General features: G+C 44.9%; 1 long non-coding RNA gene across 3 annotated transcripts in view; it reads left to right on the top strand.

Annotated features, from left to right (window-relative positions):
• Window positions 1-909: 909 nt before the first annotated feature.
• Window positions 910-25,137, top strand: part of LOC117063085 — a 60,046-nt gene continuing 35,818 nt past the window's right edge. For 2 of the 3 annotated variants that reach the window (XR_004428722.1, XR_004428717.1), the window contains exons 1-3: window positions 3,462-3,659; window positions 10,726-10,822; window positions 15,402-15,846. This is a non-coding gene — a long non-coding RNA (uncharacterized LOC117063085). Of the gene's footprint in view, window positions 1,752-3,461; window positions 3,660-10,725; window positions 10,823-15,401; window positions 15,847-25,137 lie in introns of those variants that run through there. The other variant, XR_004428726.1, reaches the window with a different exon arrangement.

Here is a 25,137-nt window from a genome sequence, read left to right as displayed (position 1 = left end):
ACAAACATTAGCTGGGCATGGTGGCGCACACCTGTAATCCCAGCTACTCAGGAGGCTGAGGCAGGAGAATCGCTCGAATCCGGGAGACGGAGGCTGCAGTGAGCCGAGATGATACCACTGCATTCCAGCCTGGGAGACAGAGCAAGACTCCATCTCAAAAAACAAACAAACGAAAACAAAAACAAGAAAACCAACAACAACAACAAAACTGTTTTTAACTTAAAAAGTCAACAATTTAAAAAAATTAAAAAGAGACCAGAGGAGAGTACTGTGAGCACTCAGAGCCCCTCAGAAAACTCCCAGGACAGACAGAAAGACTTAGGGACAGAGGTTAACGACCAGCCCTCTGCAGGTGGGGCCACCCCGCCAGCCCCATTGGGTTTAAAGAGAACATCACCTAATTGTACTGTCTGGCGGGGCCTAGGAAAGCTTGGGTTACAACTGAATAATAGTTTCATCATTTTGAATAGGGGATATACATAAGATGCTAAAAATCACATGCATATTAGAATTATGTTTTGATTAAGTGCCTTTATAGACATGTCAAAACATTGATTAGGTGGCTCAGGGGAAGAGAAAGTTTCCCATTTCCTGAGCTTACCACCATGGAATCAATCATTTGAGTGGGCATTGAACATGGAGTGTTCACCTTGAAAGATGAAAGTCCACAAGAGAAATGTGTTTGACAGGAGGTGGAGAAAAGGGCGGCTGTCTGGCTGCCAGAGACTTCAAAAGGGAATTTACCTTGGTGATTTCCCCGCAGTCTAGGGGCTGGCCCTTAGTTTTTCAGGTTCAGAAACTGAGAAAATTGGTTTTGTCAGCACACGGAGGTAAGATCAGTTTATCGGGCTCTCGGTCATACTCGCCAAGTTCACAAGAGACAGGTGTGTAAATCAAAATGCCACGTTATTAATTTACAATGACAAGTAAAATCAGCCAAGAGATCAGACACACATCCTGTTTCAAGCACATTCTCTCCCTGCGGTGCAGTCTAGGTGGGAAGTCAAATGATCATCAGAAGACAGCTTGGAGAGGCTGGAATCAGAGTGAGAAGAGGGAGCCGGCGGCCCGATTGGAGAGTGAAATGAAGCTGATGCTTTACTCTCCACCAAAGGGATAGGATTTTCCAGACAGGTCACTCACTCCCACACAGACCTGGACGTACATGACTCCCTCTTCCTCCTGGACACTGTTTTGTCCTGTGCTGGGCACACCTCTTGTGCTAGACATGTTCTTTGTTCTGCAGTGTCAATCCCATGGATAACGTTACAGCCCAGTTCTTGATCTTCTTTGACCTTGCCTCCACCCCGCCTACCAAGTGAAGCCAGGAAATGGACAACTGTCGCAGAGTGACCCTAACTGAAGGTCTGCAGTGGCTATCATGCTCTGCTGAAGTTAGGAAGTGTCATGTGATCATGTGTGATCTGTGTGTAAACCAAACAACCTCCCCACCGCCAACCCAGGCTTCGCCTGCCAATCTTTGGGGCAGGTCCAGTGGTGCAGAGGCTAATGAATTGATAATGATGGGTGATCAATACCTTTATCTCAGAATAGGGGCTGCCTCTTCTCTGTAAACCATTTGCTACCTTAATTGAACCCAGAGTAAGCTGCGGTTGGGAGCTGAACTGATGAGCACACTGCTGGAGTCCTAGAATGACACGCTCATTCTCTGCATTGGCACTCAGACATGATACCTGAAATGCTCAGGATGTTAGCTGACACGTTTGTGAAAAGGAAAAAGTATCCTAAAGGTAACGGCTTGTTTGGTTTGTGGGGAAAGAAATGTTCCCTGCCTTCACAGCTTTCAGTGCTGCCTGTTTGTTGTAATGTGTTCGGACGTCCTCAGCTCAGCACTTCCTAAGACACCTCCCTCACCAACAGGATGGCCATGTCAGCCTCCACTGGGCTTAAATTATATGAATACACAGCAATGCAGAGAGCTTGCCATGCGCTAGACTGTCTTTGCAGCACTTTACATATTAATTCCTTCAACTTTCACAATAATCCTGTGATGTTTGGCACTATGATTGCCTTCACATTACAGATGGGGAAAGGAGACATGGAAATTAAGTAACTTGCCCAAGGTCACTAGCTAATAAGTAGCAGGGCCAGAATCTAACCCGTCAGCCCACCTTCCTATCCACAGTGGTAAACAGAGCTGAAAGGTTTCTTTTTTCTTTTTCTTTTTTTTTTTTTGAGACGGAGTCTCGCTCTGTCGCCCAGGCTGGAGTGAGTGGCGCAATCTCGGCTCACTGCAAGCTCCGCCTTCCGGGTTCCCGCCACTCTCCTGCCTCAGCCTCCCAAGGAGCTGGGACTACAGGCGCCGCCACCTCGCCCAGCTAATTTTTTTTTTTTTTAATATTTTTAGTAGAAACGGGGTTTCACCGTGTTAGTCAGTGTGGTCTCAATCTCCTGACCTCGTGATCTGCCTGTCTCCGCCTCCCAAAGTGCTGGGATTACAAGCGCGAGCCACCACGCCCGGCCCAGAGCTGAAAGGCTTCCGTACATGTATTCAATTCTCCCCGTATTAAATTTTAGCTGACGATGCTAAAGTTGCCATCTGGGTTTCCAGGAATCTGCTTGAAAATTGGGGTATATTGGCCGGGCGCGGTGGCTCACGCCTGTAATCCCAGCACTTCGGGAGGCCGAGGCGGGCGGATCATGAGGTCAGGAGATCGAGACCATCCTGGCTAACATGGTGAAACCCCGTCTCTACTAAAAATAAAAAAAACTAGCCGGGCGAGGTGGCGGGCGCCTGTAGTCCCAGCTACTCGGGAGGCTGAGGCAGGAGAATGGCGGGAACCCGGGAGGCGGAGCTTGCAGTGAGCCGAGATCCGGCCACTGCACTCCAGCCCGGGCGACAGAGCGAGACCCCGTCTCAGAAAAAAAAAAAAAAATCGGGGTATATTAACAACATAGATTTGCTTCTGCTGTTTGTCTATTCTTGGATAAAGGATTAATCTCTCTGGAAGTCAGTTTGTTTAAACTCAGGGCAGTAGACTACAGAATGTCTAAGCTGCCTTCTAGTCTTGACTTTCTGAGTTTACTACCGTGGTCACCGCTGCCCCAATACTACTACTTTGTATTTGCATGGAGTTTGACATTGTACATAATAACGGAATTCAACAATGTACGTAATGATGGAGTTTAACAATATACATAATAATGTACATACCTACATTTTATTTTATCATTAAATGGCCACTGAGCTAAAAGGTAGTTTTTATTTACTTATCTGTTTCCAGAGACACCTGGTACAGTGCCCTGCATAGTAGGTGCGTCTCATTTGCTTACTAACTTGAGCTGATTCTCACTATAATCCTGTAAGATGGGCACGGAACATTATTTTCTTCACTGTACAGATGAACAAACTAATGATTAGGGGGCTTCATAAGTGACCTAAAATCATCGAGTTCCTTTTAAGCTCTCCTTTATTTCCTTTCATCCATCCCTCCGTGGCATGGTGAGTGCACCTGTCCTCCTACAGAAACAAAATCTCAAGCAATAAACAACAGTACAGAGTTTACTTCCTAGGCAGCTGTCTGCCAGAGAAACAAGAAGATTATGCCTGGCATAATGTGTAACTTTTCTAGCTACTCGTTTAACGGAACAAATTGTCCTAAGGCGGTTTTTGTGGAGCTATGGAGCGACTGAATGCTGTGAGTACATGTCATTTTCAAATTGCATAATTGGTCGCTAAAGATGAACTTTTGATTGCATTTTGTTTACTGAATTGGAACTTCTCAGTGTTGAACAATGATTCATGCAACATCGCTCAGGAGCTTTGTGCAAGGAAAAGATAGCTCAAGTGACTCAGACTTCAACATCTTACAGTGTGTGTATGTGACTCCTTTTTTGTTATGGGGTAAAGTAGTCCAAACTTCTGCAAACCACAAATCTAATAGAGATGAAAACAGCAAGTTAAAAATTGGATCCAAGTTAAAAATTTGGTTAAGTAGGATGTTATATAGATTCATTAATGACTTTTGCCACCAAAATTTTTCCAAAGACATACTCTTTGCACATGGAGGACAAGAGCACTAATGATCTTAAAATCATCCTGAAGTGTAATTCCCTGAGGTTCTGTTCTCTCGGAACTGTTTAGCTCTTCCAAGCTTCACATTCTCCAGACTTTCAAAGGGATGTCGGCCTCAGATGGGATGATCCTCTGGGAAAACAGAGCTCCATAAATACATCAAGTCTAATTATCAGCATGAAAACCCCTTTTTGATGATGCCTGGGTGAGGATTGGAACACAGGAGGAAAGGAAAGAGCAGAAAGAGATGAGAGATGAAAGGGCCCTGTTAGCTGGAACACGGCCCATGGCCCATCCAAAGGAAAAGCGTAGACATTTATGTTTGGCTATTAGTTATCTGTGTGCTTGCTCTTCTTCCTCGTGAAATGGCTGGACTCCTGTGCAACTGCTGTGCTTTTTTTTTTTTTTCTCTCCTTCTTTCTTTTCCTTTTTTTTTTTTGAGACGGAGTCCTGCTCTGTCTCCCAGGCTGGAGTGCAGTGGCGTGATCTCGGCTCCCTGTAAGCTCCACCTCCCGGTTCATGCCATCCTCCTGCCTCAGCCTCCCGAGTAACTGGGAATACAGGCGCCCGTCACCACGCCCGGCTAATTTTTTGTATTTTTAGTAGAGACAGGGTTTCACCATGTTAGCCAGGATGGTCTTGATCTCCTGACCTTGTGACTGCCTGCCTCAGCCTCCCAAAGTGCTGGGATTATAGGTGTGAGCCACCACGCCTGGCCAACTGCTGTGCTTTTTCAAAAATGCCTTTGTGGGGCAAGAAATATATATCTAGACATAGTTCTAGTGGGATATTCTATATCCCATTCACTCACAGAAGTTCCTAGGCTCAGCTAATAGATTGTGAGACACTTGAGGGCAGGGACATTGTTTGACATCTCTAGCTCCTTTTTTCTCTGAATTCCTTGTTACTCTCTACAATCAGGTTCACGTTGTTTCTTGAAGGAATCTTCAGCCGAGTTCTAAATAATTTTTTAATTAGATAATAAGGTGTCGGTCAAGTGCAGTGGCCCACGCATGTCATCCCAGTACTTTGGGAGGCTGAGGCAGGAGGACTGCTTGAGCCCAGGAGTTCGAGACCAGGCTGGGCAACATAGGGAGGCCCCATCTCTACAAAATAAAAAAACTAGTGGGCATGGTGGCCCGCACCTATAATCCCAGCTACTCAAGAGGCTGAGATGGGAGGAGATCACTTGAGCCTGGGAGGTCGAGGCTGCAGTGAGCCATGATTGCATCACTGCACTCCAGCCTGGGTGAAGGAGTGAAATCCCATCTCACAGAAAAAAAAGAAAAAGAAGAAAGAAAATAATGTGATAATATGTCTTCCATAAATAACATTTCAGTTCACATGTTCGAGAGCTGCTGAAGGGTAATAAAACTAGGTATTTTATGGCTTTTGTTGCCATTTTGGGTTAATTTTTGTCTTCACATTGTATCTGTTAATTAGCTATTTCTTACAGGAATACTTATTATTTATTAATGTATTATTTTTGAGACCAGGTCTTGCTCTGTCCACCAGGCTACATTGCAGGGGCATGATCACTGCTCACTGCAGCCTCAACCTCCTGGGTTCAGGTGATCCTCCCACTTCCAACTCTCGAGTAGCTGGGACTACAGGTGTGTGCCACCATGCCCAGCTAGTTTTTGTATTTTTAGTAGAGACAGGGTTTGCCATGTTGCCCAAGCTGGTCTTGAACTTTTGAGTTCAAGCAATCCATCCACCTTGGCCTTCCAAAGTGCTGGGATTACAGGTGTGAGACACCACGCCCAGCCTCTTACAGGAATCCTTACTGCATCGATTAGGTATTGCTGCAAAAATGCCTCACAACAAACCACCCCGAAGCACAGTGGATTACAACAACTATCTTGCATTCTCATGGCCTGTGGGTCACATGGAGGTGGCTCACAGAGGCTAGACTCAGCCCAATGGCTCAGCTTTAAGCTGCAGGCCCATCTGGCTGAGGAAGTTCCTGCTCCCTGGGTCTTTGTCCTTGGGCTGAAGGTCAACAGTTCCCCCAGAGGAGCTCTTTTCCTGGTGATGGCACAAGTACAAGAGGCCAAGCAAAAAACCAAATGCTTTTCAGAGCCTGTTGTGGGTTGAACTGTGTGGCCCAAAAAGATATGTCAAAGTCCTAATCTCTGCCCACCTCCTACCTGTGACTGTGACCTAATTTGGAATAGGGTCTTTGCAGATGTAATTAAGTTAGGGTAAAGCCATACCAGGGGTGGATTGAAATCCAATGACTGGTGTCCTTATAAAACGAGGGAAATGTGGACACAAACACCCAGGGAGAATGTCATGGGACAGTGAAAGCAGAGATTACAGATACACTGGCAACCAAGAGGCACCAAGTATTGCCTGCAACCACCAGAAGCCAGGAGACAAGTGTGGAACAGAGTCTCTCTCTGAGCCTGCAAGAAGAAACCAACCCTACGAAACGCTTTATTTTGGATTTCTGGCCTCCAAAACCACCATGAGAGAATATGTTTCTGGTTTTTTCGTTTCTTTGTTTTATTTTTGAGACAGAGTTTCACTCTTTTTGCCCAGGCTGGAGTGCATTGGCACGATCTTCGCTCACTGCAACCTCTGCCTCCCAGGTTCAAGTGATTCTCCTGCCTCAGCCTCCTGAGCAGCTGGGATTACAGGCACCCACCACCATCCCAGCTAATTTTTTTTTTTTCATTTTTTTTTTTTTTTTTTTTTTTTGAGACGGAGTCTCGCTCTGTCGCCCAGGCTGGAGTGCAGTGGCCGGATCTCAGCTCACTGCAAGCTCCGCCTCCCGGGTTTACGCCATTCTCTCGCCTCAGCCTCCCGAGTAGCTGGGACTACAGGCGCCCGCCATCTCGCCCGGCTAATTTTTTGTATTTTTTTAGTAGAGACGGGGTTTCACCGTGTTAGCCAGGATGGTCTCGATCTCCTGACCTCGTGATCCGCCCGTCTCGGCCTCCCAAAGTGCTGGGATTTTTTTTTTCATTTTTAATAGAGGCGGGGCTTCACCATGTTGGCCAGGCTGGTCTCGAATTCCTGACTGATGATCCACTCGCCTCGGCCTCCTGAAGTGCTGAGATTACAGGTGTGAGCCACTGCACCCGGCCCATTTCTGTTGTTTTAAGCCACTGAATGGGTAGTAATTTGTGATGGCAGTCCCGGGAAACTAACACAGGATCTAAGCCATCATTTCTGCCCACATTTCATTGGCCAAGCAAGGCACCCAGCTAAGCCCCAAAATCAAGGCACAGAAAGAACATACTGAAGAAAATATTTTAAAAAAAAAAAAAACATAATAATAATAAAAAAAGAACATGCTGAACTATTATGAGGCACATGGATATAGGGAGGGGTGTGAAGCTGGGGATAGTACTTTGATCCGCCATGCAAAAGATTCAGATTGGTGTTCTGAAGCATCTTTAGGCTGGACAGCAGAATCTAGTGGCTAATAACATGGGTCTTACATTAAGAGAAGGTTGAGCTGGAATCCTTGTTATAGCACTTCCTGAGATGTTATGCATCATCTCAGGCAGATTATTTCACCTTCGAGCATCAGTTTATTTGTAAAATAAAAATAATAATACCCGTCTTACAGGGCTCTTATTAATACTGATAGAGGAGTTAAAAAGGAATTATTTAGGCAGATAGTGAGGGTAAGGAAGAACTCAGTAAGATTTTCCTTTTAATGAAAAGCAGCCCCCAAATCATTTTCTTTTCTAACAAAAAGCAGCCTGTAAAATCAAGCTGCAGACATAGACAAGAAAGCTGGAAGCTTACATGGGTGAATGCTGACAGCTGTGCCATGAGGAAAGGCTGCCTGGGACTAGGCATGTTCAAAATGGCAGCTCCATCTTCCCTTCTCCTTTCCAGCCAAGTGTACAATAGGGAGTGGACAACATGGCCTGAGCCAGGCAAAGACTCCATTTGCATAGTAAGATTAGGGTGGGGTGGCCAGCTTCCTCTTGTACTATGTAAATGTCACACTTGGTCCAACCAATCTGTGAGCCCTATGTAAATCAGATACCACCTGCTCAAGCCTGTCTATAAAATTCAGTGCTCTCCGCCACAGGCCAGAGGCCCCACTCAGGCGCTCCTGTCTCTCTCACAGAAGAGACAGCTCTTCTCCTTTCTCTATCTTTTGCCTACTAAACCTCTGTTCCTAAACCTACTTCTTGTGTCTGCCTCCTTGATTCCCTTGGAGTGAGACGATGAACCCCAGGTATTTATCCCAGAAAATGATGCCACTTCAATATTACATGAATCGATATTTGTGGAGTGTTTATTTCATTTGTGAATATATAGTAGGAGCCAATAAATGCTGCCTGTTACCATGATTATTGCTACAATAATACAGCAGCAAAGGACTTGGAAATACAGGTAGTATTTTTCTACTGGGACTTTAGAGGTGAGAGGAAGGCTGGCTATGCCAAAGGGAATATTTAAATGTTGATTTGTGAAGCACAGTTTAAGATATGTGAATGATCGATTGGGTGGGCCTGGCTTGCATCTCGTGAAGACAAGGAAGAGCTTATTTGCTTGAAGAATACCTAGTGAGTTTCAGAGGTCTTTTTTTTTTTTTGAGACGGAGTCTCGCTCTGTCGCCCAGGCTGGAGTGCAGTGGCCGGATCTCAGCTCACTGCAAGCTCCGCCTCCCAGGTTTACGCCATTCTCTCGCCTCAGCCTCCCGAGTAGCTGGGACTACAGGCGCCCGCCATCTCGCCCGGCTAATTTTTTGTATTTTTTTAGTAGAGACGGGGTTTCACTGTGTTAGCCAGGATGGTCTCGATCTCCTGACCTCGTGATCCGCCCGTCTCGGCCTCCCAAAGTGCTGGGATTACAGGCTTGAGCCACCGCGCCCGGCCTTCAGAGGTCTTTAAAGTGAATACAAAGGAGGGTGAGATCAAGTTCCCAACTACAGAGGAATCAAGATGGGGACTTTTCAGAAAATTCACACAGGAAAACACGGAAGGAGGAAGGTGGCAAGGCACAAACATGACTTGAAGCTTAGCCGTGTAAATGCCAACATATAGAGCCTTAAGGTTAAGTGGTTATAACATTAAAATACAGTCTCAAGAACTGATTACCTCAACTTACAAGATGAAACTCGGGATTTTATTTTATTTTGTTTTGCTTTTTGAGACAGAGTCTTGCTCTGTCCCCCAGGCTGGAGTACAATGGCACAATCTTGGCTCACTGCAACCTCTGCCTCCCAGGCTCCAGCGATTCTCTTGCCTCAGCCTCCCAAGTAGCTGGGACCACAGGTGCGCACCACCATGCCTGGCTAATTTTTGTATTTTAGTAGAGATGGGATTTCACCATGTTGACCAGGCTGGTCTCGAACTCCTGGGCTCAAGTAATCCACCCACCTTGACCTCCCAAAGTGCTGGGATTACAGGCATGAGCCACCGTTCCCAGCTCTACCTTTCTTTATATTCAGCTCCCACTGCCTAAAAGTGGATAGATGACTTCTATCTTTATGAGCATGGGAAATTTTTGCAAGAGGGTTACCCTGAGACTGAAGTGGATGGTGATCAGAGCCAGCTGTTTGGTGCTGAAGGGCAAAGAAGCCTGGACTCAGGTGGCCCATGATACAGAATTAGGACATGAGCCAGAAGATACATAAACAATCTATGCTTTTACCAATTTGCAAGCAAGTCACACCTTTGTTCAAGAAATAATAACTGCCTCTTTTTTACATGTACTGACTTCATTTCCTGAACCGATTATGCAATTTTGCACCTTTGAACCTTGGAAGAGGCTGTTTCACTGTTTGGAATATTATTTCTTCCCCCCTCCACCTGGTAGACTTCTACTCTTCCTTCAAGGCTCAGCCTGAGTGGCATCCTTCTTTTGCAGTTTCTTCTGTCTCTCTGACCAGCTGTGAGACCTCTGGGGCCAAGACAGTGGCTTCCTAACCTGGTCTGGGCACTTTAACACTAGCACAGGACTTGGCAGAAGGTAAGTATCAGTGCATGTTGAATTGCTGTACACACAAATACAAGTCCATAAGTGAGTCACTAGAAAATGATCAAAATGTAATAAGCAGAACACTGGGCTATTTGTCTAGTGTTTTGGAAGAATGCTACTGCTTATTCTAACTGAAAAGCAAAAGTTAAAGATGCGTGAAACCTATTTTCTTTTGAAGGAAAATTTGTCTTGCTGCTTTTTTGCAACTAAGTAAAATATGCTTGTAAAACAATCTGTTCTGAGAATGGCAAATGTTTCAGGGAAATTTCAGGGGAATAAGTTCGCTGTGATTTCATTACCTAACTTCCCTTAAAGATGACTGAAAAGACGAAATACGATAGAGATGAGGGGAATGGCTCCAAATATTATAGAGGAAAGCAGAATAGCTGAGCAGGAATTTGTCATTAAGAAAGATTTATGCAAATCTCAAGAGCACCTTAAAAGTTAATCTTAAAAAATTCCCTTTAGTCTGAGCAGATTGCGATTAAGAAAATCGTTTTGGCTAAATCCATGGAAAAATAAATTTTATTACATAATTTAAAGGAAAATAATATATACTTGTAATAGTGGTTTAGGAGTTATTGTTTTAGGTAAAGTCCTGCCGAAAATGTTTTTCGCTGCTCTATCTTGCCTACGTGTTTTCTAGGTTATTTGTGAATGTTCTTATTTCAGCTAAAATATGTTAGTTATAATAAATCATTCAAAATTATTTTTCAAGCAACGTATTTTTTTTTTAGGAAAAACACCTGTTCTTTTTGGAAGATGAGCCAATTAAATGTTGGATTGTCAGTCATCGACTAGGAAATGATGAGATCTAAATATACAGTTGCTTAAGTAGGTATAGAACAAAAGCATTTATCACATATAAATCTTATTACTTGACTCAGACCCTTGCTCTAATCAACTAAGAAGAAAATAAATCACCACATCTGGAGATGTGAATTTTACATATTTATCTATTTCATACTTCCTGCACAGGGTATGAAAAGAGTGAACACGCCGGGCGCGGTGGCTCACACCTGTAATCCCAGCACTTTGGGAGGCCGAGGCGGGCGGATCACGAGGTCAGGAGATCGAGACCATCCTGGCTAACACGATGAAACCCCGTCTCTACTAAAAATACAAAAAATTAGCTGGATGTGGTGATGGGCGCCTGTAGTCCCAGTTACTCAGGAGGCTGAGGCAGGAGAATGGTGTGAACCCAGGAGGCGGAGCTGGCAGTGAGGCGTGATCCCGCCACTGCACTCCAGCCTGGGCAACACAGAGAGACTCTATCTCAAAAAAAAAAAAAAGAAAGAAAGAAAAGAAAAGAGTGAACAATAATTTTCCTGTTTTTTGTTTTGTTATTGTTGTTTGTGAGATGGAATCTCTGTCACCCAGGCTAAAGTGTAGTGGCGCAATCTCAGCTCACTGCAACCTCTGCCTCCCGGGTTCAAGTGATTCTCCTGCCTCAGCCTCCCGAGTAGCTGGGACAACAGGCAGGCAACATCACGCCCAGCTAATTTTTGTATTTTTAGTAGACATGGGGTTTCACCATGTTGGCCAGGATGGTCTCAATCTCCTGACCTGCCTGCCTCAGCCTCCCAAAGTGCTGGGATTACAGGTGTGAGCCTCCGTGCCCAGCCAATGAATAGTAACTTTCAAGTCCACACCAGACATATGGTGGAAATGTGGCCTCCTCCAAAGCTTAGGTGGCTCTCTGCTATTGTCTCTTCTCCTTTGAGGACTTTCTATGTAGACCTTAGAGATAAAATTAGACTAGAGTCAAATTTAAGAATAGGAAGGATTTTAAAAGATTGTTTACAAGAGCTGCCATGTATTGGGTGCTTACTATGTTCCAGTAGCTGGAAAGCTTTTCATGCGCATTGTTTCATTCAGATCTCAGAAAAACCCTATAAAGTTACTATTATCAGCTCCAGGCTTACAGATAAGGAAAGTAAGGCTTAAAGAAGTAAATGCTCTAAAGTTTTAGAGCTGTGGTAGCATTGATTTTCTTACGCCTGTTTGGCGAGTGGGAGGGAGTCTTTTACTCCCACTGCCTGCAAGCTCTGGGTTCTTGTCCATGTCCAACAAGAAGGCACACAGACACCAGAGAGTTGGATTTATTAAGGAACAGAAAAGCTCTTGGCCAGGCACGGTGGCTCAAGCCTGTAATCCCAGTACTTTGGGAGGCCGAGACGGGCAGATCACGAGGTCAGGAGATCGAGACCATCCTGGCTAACACGGTGAAACCCTGTCTCTACTAAAAAATACAAAAAAAAAAACTAGCCGGGCGAGGTGGCGGCGCCTGTAGTCCCAGCTACTGGAGAGGCTGAGGCAGGAGAATGGCGGGAACCCAGGAGGCGGAGCTTGCAGTGAGCCAAGATCCGGCCACTGCACTCCAGCCTGGGCGACAGAGCAAGACTGCGTCTCAAAAAAAAAAAAAAAAGAAAAGCTCTAAGCAGAGAGAGGGAGCCCAAAAGAAGGTTGCCAGCTATAAGGCTGAATCTAGGGTTTGTATGGACTGGAAAGGGGAGGCATGTGCTCACTAGTCTGCAGGCCATCTTGGAGAAAGTGCCACTCAGAAAGAGGTATGACAGTGTAAAGAACCAGTTGAAGACAGAGGTGAAGGCTTGGCCTGGGACTTTGGCCTGGGAACCAATGGGGCTGAAGTGAAAGTTTGGCTGGAGACTTTGGACCCAGACCAATACAGGGCTGAAGTCATGATTCACCCCATGTAAATGAAGACTCAGCCCACGGCCAGTCACAGAAAGGTAGGCATATGTAAAACAGGCGAAAAGTAAGAGCCAAAAAGGAGTGGAATTTGGTCATCTTCTATCACAGACTTGGCGTTTTCATTCAAGGAGGCGGGCTCTTTCTTATCTAGGGCCTGCAGTTTAATTTCCAGGCTGTTCTCTGCTTGAAGGAGTTTTACCAAGGACCCATCCTAACTGCCTGCCTGACTGGTTTCTTCCTTCCTTCCCTTTCAGTAGAGTTGGAATTAGGACCTAGGTTGGACCCTGGAGTTCTTCTTGAACGTGAACACTACATTATTACATGCTACTTCCCATTTAAATTGCTCCTGCAAAAATCCCACCAGTCAATCTAGACCACATTTGAATGCTTTCATGACATTAGTGACTCTATAAGATCAGAGATGGTGTGATTTTTTTCCTGATAACTATCTTCAAGGTATTACACACAGCCTTGCTAGCTGTTCATTACTTGTGGCTGCTTGTATTTGTTATTTTTGTTATTTTGGGTTTTTTTTTTTGAGACGGGGGCTTACTCTGTCATCCAGGTTGGAGTGCAGTGATGTATCATAGCTCACTGCAGTCTTGACCTCCGAGGCTCAAGCAGTCCTCCTGCCTCAGCCTCCCAATAGCTAGGACTATGGGCATGCACCTCCTTGTCTGGCTAATTCTTACATTTTTTGTAGAGATGGGTTTTGTAGAGATTTTTTGTAAATGGGTCCCTCTATTTCCCGGACTGGTCTCAAACTCCTGGCCTCAAGTGATCCTCCCACCTGTGCCTCTGTAATACTGTTGGGATTATAAGCATGAGCAACCATGCCCAACTAAGCACAAGCACATTTGTTAAATGAACGAACTCTCCTAATAGGACTTGGGCATATCAAACGTTGATGTACATGGAACTTGAGTGAATCATATAACTATATTAGTCTTCTGCTCCATTAAGAAGCATAGCTTTTAACAGACGAGAAACACAGAAGCCTAAAAGGATTGAAGGAGTTGACCAAACGTGTATAGCAGCCAGTGGCTTATACCAGATCACTTCTGTCCCAGGACTATGCTTGATGCCAAAAACAAAAACAAAAACAAAAAAAGTCTGTCTCCTTGGTCTCTGATTTTCTATCTCTCCATCTGTCTTTCCCTTTCCACCTCCTGCTTCATCGTTCTTCCTTGTAAGACAGAGGCAGAGCCTATACCATTTTGCATACCTTAACTATCTCTAAATTCCCAGAACCTAGGCAGCTTTATTTTATTTTATTTATTTATTATTATTATTATTATTATTTTTTTTTTTTTTTTTGAGACGGAGTCTCACTCTAGCCCGGGCTGGAGTGCAGTGGCCGGATCTCAGCTCACTGCAAGCTCCGCCTCCCGGGTTTACATCATTCTCCTGCCTCAGCCTCCCGAGTAGCTGGGACTACAGGCGCCCGCCACCTCGCCCGGCTAGTTTTTTGTATTTTTTAGTAGAGACGGGGTTTCACCGTGTTAGCCAGGATGGTCTCGATCTCCTGACCTCGTGATCCACCCGTCTCGGCCTCCCAAAGTGCTGGGATTACAGGCTTGAGCCACCGCGCCTGGCCTATTTATTATTTTTTTGAGACAGAGTCTCGCTCTGTTGCCCAGGCTGGAGTGCAGTGGTGTGATCTCAGTTCACTGCAACCTCCACCTCCCGGGTTCAAGTGATTCCCCTGCCTCAGCCTCCTGAGTAGCTGGGACTACATGTGTGCACCACCACGCCTGGCTAATTTTTGTATTTTTAGTAGAGACAGGGTTTCACCATGTTGGCTAGGTTGGTCTCGAACTCCTGACATCAAGTGATCCACCTACCTCGGCCTCCCAGAGTGCTGGGAGTACAGGCGTGAGCCACCACACCCGGCCCCTAGGGGGCTTGTAAAAATAAGTGTTAAGTAAATGAATGAGTCAATAACTAAAACATATTTTAACCTCAAACACCATCATTCTTTCCTTTTGTGGACCTGAGACCACTTTTTGGATATAAATGGTTTCTGTAAGCCATACTTTTGTGAAACAGCATGGAGAAGTTGCAGAAAAAAACAACAACAAACAAAACTTACCTGATGTAATCTGATGACCTGCTCAAGTCTGTAGTTACTTATGTTTTAATCACTGAGAAATTGTACCTGTGTTAGCTGATCTGCTTCCTCGTCTCATTCATTAGTATAGCTGAGTGTAATGTTCAGTACTCTGATCTTACATTAGCTTTCCAGAGAAACTCTGAAGCAATCAGGAACAATGCACAGATAGAGTGGGACTACATCAAATTCCACCTTTTCTGAAAGCCACTGACAGTCCCCCACACGTGGCTCTTTGTGTTCTGGGACATAAAGAAACAGATTTTTTTTCCCTACAAATCACAAAGCTTCCATTTTGTAAAAATGCAGGTCATGTACAATAGCAGGTGCAGGATTGCTAATGGAATTCCAGCTCTAAGGACCATATTGCCGCTCTTTCATGCTTACAAATGTGCTTCCTTGCTCTTTAGGGAGATTTCAAGAATGAATTTGGGAAGTATTAAAAGGCCACCACCTTGTGCTCGTCTGTAATCGGGCTAATTTGTGGGCTTTGTTTGGATGAGCTTCTTCTTGTTTTGGGAATGAGGTGGTTAAGGTACCTTTAATGATTCCTGCCCAGTTTTGTCTGAAAGAAAAGTATTTTTGCAGGCAGCATTAGACATCTGCTGTGAGCTAGCAATGCCAACATTAGCGGTGGGCATGAAGAAAGCGTCTCAATACTTCGAACAAACTCGAGAAGATCTTGGTGCCACCTGACCTCACAAGAATCGTTGGGGAGAGACATTTCGGAGACAGTATCTTCACAACCTACCTGCCTACAAAAGAAATCTGTGCCCGCAGGCTGCTCACACGTGCACAAGTCAATGTCATCACAGGCCGTTTCCTTCTTTAATGTGAAGAGCTTCCAAAGACAAGAAAGCGCAGCGTCTGCTCTTCGTGACTGTTTTATGTTGCACCATAAGCAAGAAAGTAAATAAATGGAGGATAACCACCCCTCCCAATCTGAAAGCATAGCAGGAAGAGCACAAGGCAGATAAACCTAAGAAGCTGTGTCACCCAATGCTATTTGAGAAAGTGATGAAGGTGACAAAAGGTGAGGTGCAGCACTTATACGGTCACAGTAAGACAGTCTGGGCTGTAATGTGATCATTTATCAATTCTCGCAGCCCTTATTATGTTCGCCTCATTTGACTGTAGGAGGGATAGGGTTTCTGTTCTCTACAACTTTTCCAGGTATTTCTGACTCTTAAGAAGATTTTCTAGGTCATGGTGATAATAGTTCATTTTTCTTCATAGTCCAGAAGGCTGCACCTTCTTTCTCTTGTCCACATCCTGAGAGGAGGCAGAAGTGCCATTGCCCAAGTTGGGGAAGAGGAAGCCACACCTGCACAGAACTTAATGGTTTATTTTATCTTATTCATTTATTTTTTTTGAGACAGAATCTCACTGTGTTGCCCAGGCTGGAGTGCAGTGGCCCGATCTCTGCTCACTGCAAGCTCCACCTCCCGAGTTCACGCCATTCTCCTGCCTCAGCCTCCCGAGTAGCTGGGACTACAGGCGCCCGCCACCATGCCCGGCTAATTTTTTGTATTTTTAGTAGAGATGGGGTTTCACCATGTTAGCCAGGATGGTCTCGATCTCCTGACCTCGTGATCCCCCTGCCTCGGCCTCCCAAAGTGCTGGGATTACAGGTGTGGGCCACTGCACCTGGCCAGAACTTAATGGTTTAAAAGTGCTTCCCGGCCAGGCGCAGTGGCTCATGCTTGTAATCCTAACACTTTGGGAGGCCAAGGTGGCTGGATCACTTGAGGCCAGGAGTTCGAGATCAGCCTGGTCGACATGGCGAAACCCTGTCTCGACTAAAAATATAAAAACTAGCCAGGCGTGATGGCATACCCCTGTAATTCTGCCTACTCAGGAGGCTGAGGTAGAAGAATTGCTTGAACCTGGGAGGCAGAGGTTGCAATGAGCTGAGAACACACTACTGCACTCCAGCTTGAGTGACAGAGTGAGACTCTATCTCAAAAAAAAAAAAAGCGATCCCCCATTTTCCGATTTTGCTCTCTTCACAACCATGTGAGAGACTCACTGTGGGAAGTGTCCTTGTTCTATGGATGAGGACAGAGAAAAGCAGATGGCTGGATGACTGTGCTGGAGCCTCAGGGCTCATGAGTGGCAGAGGCAGAGGTGGCTTGAATCCAGGTGTCCCCACTCAGCAATTCTACTAAGTATGTTCTTTAGTAGAACAGTATGTTCTACTAAGTATGTTCCAATAGCAGTGTCTACTCAACAGGTTTCCTTTGTTTCTTTTTAGGGTGACATGTTGGCATGATGGCAGTTAGGACCATAATGTAAAGGCAAGACCATGGACATGCCAGAGATTGTGGTCAAAAGATGTCTCCAGTTCTGTGCTTGCACTCCATAGCTGACCAAGAGCCACCCGCTTCACCCAGAAGTTTCCCAGGCCTGCTCTCTGGCTTTGGAAACTGGTTATACCTCAGCTCCCAAGCAAATACTCTTCTCTTTTCATCCTGCCTATAGCATTACCACAGTGCCCACTTTCACTAATATCACTCCAAGTCTCTCAGATACAGGGTAGGTGTTTATTTCTTGAAATAAAGTTTTATTTTTATTTATTTATTTATTTATTTATTTTTTGAGATGGAGTCTCGCTCTGTCACCCAGACTGGAGTGCAGTGGTACGATCTCAGCTCACTGTGAACTCCGCCTCCTGGGTTCACGCCATTCTCCTGCCTCAGCCTCCCAAGTAGCTAGGATTACAGGCGCCTGCCACTACGCCCGGCTAATTTTTTGTATTTTTAGTAGAGACGGGGTTTCACTGTGTTAGCTAGAATGGTATCGATCTCCTGACCTCATTATCCGCCCACCTTGGCCTCTCAAAGTGCTGGGATTACAAGTATGAGCCACCGTGTCCAGCCTATTTTCATTGAATTATTATGAGCTCATTGCTTTTTTAATTTTAATTTTAATTTCAAGAGTTTTTGGGATACAGGTGCTTTTTGGTTACATGGATACATTTTTTAGTGGTGATTCTGAGATTTTAGTGAACCTGTCACCAAGCAGTGTACACTCTACTCAAAGAGTAATCTTTTATCCCTCACCACCCCACCCCAGCCTTCCCCTCGGAGTCCCCAAAGTCCATTGTATCATTCTTATGTCTTTGCATTATCATAGCTTAGCTCCCACTTATAAGTGAGAACATACTTATAAGTATGGTATTTGGTTTTCCATTCTTGAGTTACTTCACTTAGAAAAACGGTCTCCAGCCCCATCCAAGTTGCTGCAGAAGACATTATTTCATTCCCTTTTAGAGCTCATTGTTTTTGTTTGTTTGTTTGTTTGTTTTGATGGATTCTCGCTCTGTTACCAGGCTGGAGTGCAGTGGTGTGATCTTGGCTTACTGCAACCTCTGCCTCCTGGGTTCAAGTGATTCTCCTGCCTCAGCCTCCCGAGTAGCTGGGACCACAGGTGCACGCCACCTCGCCCAGCAAATTTTTGTATTTTTCAGTAGAGACTGGGTTTCACCATGTTGGCCAGGATGGTCTTGATCTCTTGACCTTGTGATCCACACACCTCGGCCTTCCAAAGTGCTGGGATTACAGGCGTGAGCCACCGCGCCCTGCTGAGCTCATTGGTTTTAAAGAAATCTTATACAACTAAAACTTTCATCTTGGGGGTTAACATCAGTTTCTTTTCCATCCCTTTTCACCTCCAGTTTTCTCTCCTAGAAACAAGCCCTTTCAACAATTTCAGGTTATTCTTCTGGTATTTGTCTCCATATTTTCTACATAATATGCATGTTCTGCTATTCATGCATCAGTTTTAGATGGTGTTTACTGACTCTGTTAAGGGACAGGATTTTAGCTCCCATATCTCTACCTGTTTGCCTTCTCTTTCCCCCAATATGGCTATATCCAAATTTTTTTTTTTTTTTTTTTTGAGATGGAGTCTCGCTCTGTTGCCCAGGCTGGAGCGCAGTGGTGCGATCTCAATTTACCGCAAGCTCCACCTGCTGGGTTCACACCATTCTCTTACCACCACGCCCAGCTAATTTTTTTTTTTTTTTTTTTTTTTGAGACTGAGTCTCGCTCTATCGCCCAGGCTAGAGTGCAGTGGCCGGATCTCAGCTCACTGCAAGCTCCGCCTCCCGGGTTCACGCCATTCTCCTGCCTCAGCCTCCCGAGTAGCTGGGACTACAGGCACCTGCCACCTCGCCCGGCTAGTTTTTTTGTGTGTTTTTTAGTAGAGATGGGATTTCACCATTTTAGCCAATGAGGTCTCGATCTCCTAACCTCGTGATCCTCCCACCTTGGCCTCCCAATCTGCTGGGATTACCCCAGTTTGATCATTACACATTGTAGGCTTGTATCAATATCACATGTACCCCATAAATATGTTTAACTTGTCCATCTACAGCAATTAAAAATGAACAATTTTAAAAAGAAAAAAATGTCAATCCCAATAATTGATATCTCTCCCACATGCAAAGTTCACTTACCTGCCTCCTACGCTCCCCCAAAGTCTCATCCCGTGACAGCATCAGCCAAAAGTCCAGTATCTCATTGTCTAAATTCGGTCCAGCGGAAAATAAAGCTTCTCAGGGTGGTTCTTTAATAATAGCTCTTCAAACACAGTTCTTCTTAATTGGAAGACCTGTGAATTAAAGAGACAAGTTGTCTGCAGCCAACATACCTTGGTGAAATAGGAATATGAAAACTGCTAGCAACCCTCCCAGTAAAAGGAAGAAAAGAGAAGGCATACAGGAGACAGTGGGCTGTAGCAATTCTTAAATCAAGCAAGACGCAGTTAACAGTTTCTTAGTTAAGACTCGAGACCTGGGCAGGATTCTCCACGGCTCTTGGCTATGCCCACTGAACATTAGTTTCTACTTTCAGAATCATTCTTTCCTTTCCATCAAAGGTAGCCCATGTATACAGCTGAGATGTTTTCTCAGCCTGCTTTCTGCCTGTAGAAGTTTGGGGATCCAAAGTCATCTTTATAATTTGCTCTCTTTCTGTTCCTTTCAGTTCAAGCTGGAGGTATTTTTGCCAAAACAATTCTTATAAAATCTTTATATATCTCCCATGAATCTTATTGGGGTTTATGCCATTAGACAAAAGCCATATCCAGAAATTTCTTTGATATAAACCTTCTCTACTTTGGACTTTTGCTGAGATGAGGAAGGGATAATGCCCTTAACCTTCTTAGAAGCCTGTCTGAGTAACAGTGGCCTGAGGACTGGGCGGGGTGGCTCCTGTCATCCCAGCACTTTGGGAGGCTGAGGCAGGCGGATTACCTGAGGTCAGGAGTTTGAGACCAGCCTGGCCAACATGGTGAAACCCTGTCTCTACTAAAAATACAAAAATTAGCCGGGTGTGGTGGTACATGCCTGTAATCCCAGCTACTTGGAAGGCTGAGGCAGGAGAACTGCTTGAGCCCGGGAGACGGAGGTTGCAGTGAGCCGAGATCGTGCCACTGTACTCCAGCCTGGATGACAGAGCGAGACTGTGTCTCAAAACAACACAACAACAACAACAACAAAAACAAAAACAGTGGCCGGAGACACTGCTTTAGATATATCTGAAGTTCTAACAGTTGTTTTTGTTACAACCAGACCCTCAGCTTCATCTTTATATCATGTTTTCCTGACACTTCCCTGGATTTTATCTTCATATAGATGCCATTTCTTAATTTTAGGATCGTTTGCCATCTAGAGATGCTGGGAATGTTCAAACTATCAAGTTCTATCTTTTTGCTGAAGAGTCTTTCTGTGGCCTTTCTATGCTCACATTTTATTTTCAACAGAAAAAGGAAAACGTGGTATCATCCACATTCTGCCAGGAAACCTCCTCAGCTAGATTACCTACTTCATTAGGTAGTTTTCCATTTTTCCATGTTAGCACAGGCAAAAGTATTGCTAAACTTTCTGCTGTTTATAACAAGGATCCTCTTTTCTCCATTTTAAAATAACAATTCCCTTTTTTTTTTTTTTTTTGTTCTCAATGGCCATCAGGCTTCTACTAACAACATCTATAATATTCTTTAGGCTTTCACTAACACTGCCCTCAAAGTCCTTCCAGCTCCTGACCAATACTCAGTCTGGATTTACACCCACATTTTTGGTTTTTTATTATGACTTACTCAACTTCCAGGTACTGAAGCCTTCACACTCAAAATGTACCCCAAAACTTAGCACCTCGAAACAATAATAAACATTGTACATAGTTTCTGTGTGTCAGGAATTCAGGAGTGATGTAAGCAGGTGGTTCTGGTTTGGGGGTCTCTCGTGAACTTACTGTTAAGGTGTTGACTGGGGACTGAAGTCACTTGAAGACTTGACTCTGGGCCGGGCGCGGTGGCTCAAGCCTGTAATCCCAGCACTTTGGGAGGCCGAGACGGGCGGATCACGAGGTCAGGAGATCGAGACCATCCTGGCTAACACGGTGAAACCCCGTCTCTACTAAAAATACAAAAACTAGCCGGGCGAGGTGGCGGGCGCCTGTAGTCCCAGCTACTCAGGAGGCTGAGGCAGGAGAATGGCGTAAACCCGGGAGGCGGAGCTTGCAGTGAGCTGAGATCTGGCCACTGCACTCCAGTCTGGGCGACAGAGCGAGACTCCGCCTCAAAAAAAAAAAAAAAAAAAAAAAAAAGACTTGACTCTGTTGAGTATCTTCCAAGGTGGCTCAGTCCAGTGGTTGGTAAGGTGTGCTGGTGTTGTCCGGCTCCTGGCCCTAAGGCTGCTTGAGTGTCATCGTTAATTGTATCATGAGAGCTGGCTTCTTCCAGGGCAATTGATCAAAGAGAGCAAGCTGAAAGCCCCAATTTCTTTTTATAACCTAGCTTCAAAACTCACACACCACCATTTCTGCAAAATCGTAGTTGTTACATGGTCAGCCCTACTGAATATGGGAGGAGATTATACAAGGATATGAAAACCGGAATGCAGGCTCATTAGGGACTGTCTCAGAAGCTGTTTATCAGTATTTTTTCTCATTATATTTTCCTATAATAATTACCTGATTTGTTTATTTGATTAGCTTTACATATCTTAATCTTTATTTTTTCTCTAAGGCTTCATCATTTTTCAAATACCTGGAAATTATTTTCGCAAACCTTGAAATGTATTAGATTATTTCTGCTTCCATTGTTTTCTTATGAACATCATCCTTCATATTCCTCCATTCTTTTTTTGGCGGGGGGCAGGGGACGGAGTCTCGCTCTGCTGCCCAGGTTGGAGTGCAGTGGTGCGATCCTGACCCACTGCAGCCTCCACCTCCCAGGTTCAACTGATTCTCCCACTGCAGCCTCCTGAGTAGCTGGGACTAGAGGCACCCGCCACCATGCCTGGCTAACTTTTGTATTTTTAATAGAGAGGGGGGTTTCACCTTGTTGGCCAGGCTGGTCTTGAACTCCTGACCTCAAGTGATGCCTCTGCCTCATCCTCCCAAGGTGCTAGGGTTACAGGCATAAGCCGCCATGCCCAGCCGTATTTCTCCATCTTCCTGCTCCATCCAGGCTCATTCCTTCCTAAGCTTGATGCACAGTTGCGATCCCAGGACTTCCCTTCACTGCTATTTTGTATTATAACTCTTGTTTACTGGATCCCACATTTTCCTCTTTGTTGGGTTTCTTGTTTATTTTTGCCACAGCACAGGCTACAGGAGTTTGAAGAACAGTGCACAGGAGAAGTTTGTGAGTTCTGTGAAATGTCTTTATTCCACCCTCACTTGTTCCTTGGCTGTCCTCGCACTTGTAAAATTGAAGAACTAAAAAAATGAGTGTAAGCTTGGTGAATATGGGTGCAATTTGTCAAATTGTAGGCTCCTTTGTAAGATATCAAGGAGCATATGGGTTTTATTTTTGTTTTTCCATTGGTATACTCTCAATTTTCATTGTGCAGAGATCATTCCTCTGGAGCCGATTAGTTTCTCCAAAGAAGAATCTTTCATTCTCTTCCCTGGGGTGGGAGGGATGTGCCCGTGACAGCTGCCTTCCAGGAGCAGGGCTGAGTTGGAGGGCTGGGGGCCTCACAGTTCAGCAGGCAGGCCCTGTAACACCCTGGATTGCGGCATCAGGCCTCCTCTGTCTTCAGCTACGCCCCTAATCTTCAGTTCAATTTCTACAGAAAACAAAACAAATATTTCCCATTGCTCATGGGAAAGTGAGCAGAGGGGTGGTTACCTGACTCTTCAGAGCGGGCTGGATCCTGCTGGTTCAGCAGCTCAGCATGGCGTCTTCCAAAGTACTCACGTGTTTATCATCACCCACTCCCATCTGAACTCCTTCACAATCTACCTTTCCAGTCAGAGCTAAATCAATCCCCCACCTGCTTTCTGTATCCTCATCCCACCCCTTTATATATATATATATCTTAGCTTCTGTTTTTTTCCCTTTTCCAGTGTGATTCTCTTTGCCCATGGGTAAATACCTTTCAAAAAATTGGTTTACTGTTTATTGAGTTTGAGACAGGATCTCCCTCTGTCACCTAGGCTGGAGTGCAATGGTATGATCACAACTCACTGCAGCCTCGACCTTTGGGGCTTAGGCGATCCTCCCACCTCAGCCTCCTGAGTAGCTGGGATTACAGTCGTGTGCAACCGTGCCTAGCTGATGTTTTAAAAATTATTTTTTTCAAAACTGGGTCTTGCAGTGTTGCCAAGTCTGGTCTCAAACACCTGGGCTGAAGTGATCCTTCTGCCTCAGCTTCCCAAAGTGCTAGGATTACAGACATGAGCCACTGCACCTGGCTGCTGTGTGTTAAATTGGCATTTTGGAACAAAAGAAAAAAAAAAAAAACACGTGTGATCATTTCTTTATGCATCACTGTAAGTACAGGTAATGGATTTCAATTTGTGAAACAAAAACAGAACACAAAAACTCAAACCAAAGAAAGTCAACCTATGACCACTGCAGATAGGGAGCAAAAACCTACTAATACTGCCCGAGTGAGCCTGCCTCTTACAGCCCCTGTATTCTGCAAGACAGATCTTTATACCTTCCCTGAACAGGAAAGTTCCCTCCCTTTTCCAGTACCCAGCCTGCTCTCAAGCATCTGTAGCCAATACTGCCGACACAGACCTCTCAGCCAAGGAAAGCAGATGGCTTTCAAGCACTGATTAATTACCGTTCTTCCTCCGCTTAGGTTTCCAGCTGTGGTTTACTTTCTCCTTCCTGGCACGGAGGCATGTCTTCTGGTATCTTTGCTTCCCCGCAAAATGTCAGGAGCACTCCTGTCTTTTACTAAGTCTCTTCTGGCCATCAGCTCCACATTGCTGGTGATGAGCATCGCTTTTTGGCTTATCTCAAAGCTACCATGTGGCAGTAACTTTCATCTGTAATGGAATAAAACAAATCTATGCTCGTCTGGTTCCTTGGTCAAGGAACTGATTGCCTGATGGAGCAAACAGCAAGCAGAAAGTCAAATGAAAGGAATCCTCCATGGGTCAAATAAATCTTTCTGTCTGTCTTCTGGAGCTGGACCCATGGGAGAAATCAGCTCTAGGGTTTAGCTCCCTGTTTAGCCTGATTTTAAAGTTAGAGGGCACATCCAAAACCAAAATGGGGTTATGAATAATGAAGCATTGGAGTCTGGCATACGGCTGGCCACATTTGTTAGCATGGAAATAGTCCATCTTGCCACGTGATTTTGGGGATTTAGCAAGCTCTCCTAATCACCTGTTTTCTCTAAGCAGGGGTTCTGCAACAGAAATGCATTGTATATCAGGATTGCCCTGGAAACCTTGACGTAAGACACATGTCCAGACTCTACCCCGGGAGGTTACTCTATTCAAGGCATTTGTGTTTTGAAAACAGCTCTCGGCCGGGCTCAATGGCTTACACCTGTAATCCCAGCACTTCGGGAGGCCGAGGCGGGCAAATCACAAGGTCAGGATATCGAGACCATCCTGGCTAACATGGTGAAACCCGTCTCTACTAAAAATACAAAAAAAAAAAAAAAGTAGCCAGATGTGGTGGCGGGCACCTGTAGTCCCAGCTACTCGGGAGACTGAGGCAGGAGAATGGCATGAACCTGGGAGGCGGAGCTTGCAGTGAGCCGAGATCGTGCCACTCCAGCCTGGGCAACAGAGTGAGACTCCATCTCAAAAAAAAAAAAAAAAAAGAAAGAAAAGAAAACAGCCCTCTCAGTGATTTTGGTTAAGAAGCACTGTTCTAAAGAAATATCTAATGTGAAAGAGGCAACACAGTATAATGATTACTAAAAAATAAAAACTCTGGATGCATGGGTGTAGGTCCTGGGCCTGGCTAAGTTGTTTTCTCTCATTAATCAGGAGACCATATAATTTATCATCCACATTAGGACATATTTGAAAGGAAAAGAGGGAGCTATTAATAACTATGTCAG

Source organism: Trachypithecus francoisi, unplaced genomic scaffold (genome assembly GCF_009764315.1).
Source record: "Trachypithecus francoisi isolate TF-2019V2 unplaced genomic scaffold, Tfra_2.0 Contig01554, whole genome shotgun sequence".
Lineage (NCBI taxonomy): Eukaryota > Metazoa > Chordata > Mammalia > Primates > Cercopithecidae > Trachypithecus > Trachypithecus francoisi.
Note: the sequence above shows the minus strand (reverse complement) of the source record. Positions and strands in the feature narration are given on the sequence as shown.